The sequence below is a fragment of the Perca flavescens genome, chromosome 8, assembly GCF_004354835.1.
Source record: "Perca flavescens isolate YP-PL-M2 chromosome 8, PFLA_1.0, whole genome shotgun sequence".
In the NCBI taxonomy this organism is placed as follows: domain Eukaryota; kingdom Metazoa; phylum Chordata; class Actinopteri; order Perciformes; family Percidae; genus Perca; species Perca flavescens.
In genome coordinates this window covers 37,471,204-37,472,231 of record NC_041338.1, presented here as the reverse complement: position 1 = coordinate 37,472,231, position 1,028 = coordinate 37,471,204, and the positions used below count along the sequence as shown (strand labels likewise).

General features: G+C 40.9%; 1 non-coding gene across 1 annotated transcript; it reads left to right on the top strand.

Annotated features, from left to right (window-relative positions):
- Positions 1 to 622: 622 nt before the first annotated feature.
- Positions 623 to 694, top strand: trnae-uuc (transfer RNA glutamic acid (anticodon UUC)). The gene has a single exon. It is a non-coding gene; the product is annotated as a tRNA-Glu (tRNA).
- The last annotated feature ends 334 nt before the right edge of the window (positions 695 to 1,028 follow it).

Sequence of the window (1,028 nt, the reverse complement as noted above, 5' to 3'; positions counted from 1 at the left end):
CAATAATTTATATATTACATATATAAATAACAAAAAATTATTCCAACAATAACAAAATAATGAATAGCTCCAACATAATGAGTTTATGTCTGTTATTGTTATTATTTGCTGCTCTGTGGACACAAAGACTGAGAGGAAACACGTCCAGTTGCTTTGATTTTACAGTTTTTTTCAATTGTTTTGGCACAATCGTCGAATGACTAAACTTCGGCTAAATATATGAGTGTTTATATAAACATTAGGTCAGTTGTTCACATGACTACAGTCATTTATGATGGCTGTGGCACACAACGCATCGAGTAAGGCTTGCAGATCAAAATATTTTAATTTGCTTAATCAAAGACTGAGAGGAACCAGCAGAGGGAGACACAGGACAGATACTTTCTGCTCCTTTATTCTTCTCCTCCTCTACATCTCAGAGGGAAATATTGGGATTTTTACTGCAGTAAATCTACCTGATAACTATCTGTACGTGTAACAGTCAAAATAGTTCATCTAGACATCAGAGTCTGGACATCATCCCTCTGGAGTTCTGGTTCTTCAGGGGTCGGGAGATCATCTTTGTCTGGGTTTAAATATGATTTCTGAAATAAGAAATACAGAAAACACTACAGAACATGAGTCCCATATGGTCTTGTGGTCAGGATTCCTGGTTTTCACCCAGGTGCCCTGGGTTCAACTCCCGGTATGGGAATTAGTGTTTGGGTAATATTAGTGTAGAGATGAATCAACATTTGGTGTCCAACATGTGATGATCTGCAGAGAAACCAGTCCTGATATGGACATGTTCAACAGAAGCTTAGTTACAGTGCTGGAGGGGATTTCAACCTTCCTCAGACTGAAGCTCCTACTTCTGTCTCTTAAGTTCCCAAGTTAAAGGTGCTCTAAGTGATGTCACATGTTTTGTAGGCTACGAGTTCATGTCGCTGACCAAGCCGTTGAACCGGTTCTTGCTGTCGCATCTCCTCCAGCGGCAGGGCTCCGAGCATCGGAGAGCCCCAGTCGGTGCCTCGTGTGTGTGTGTGTGT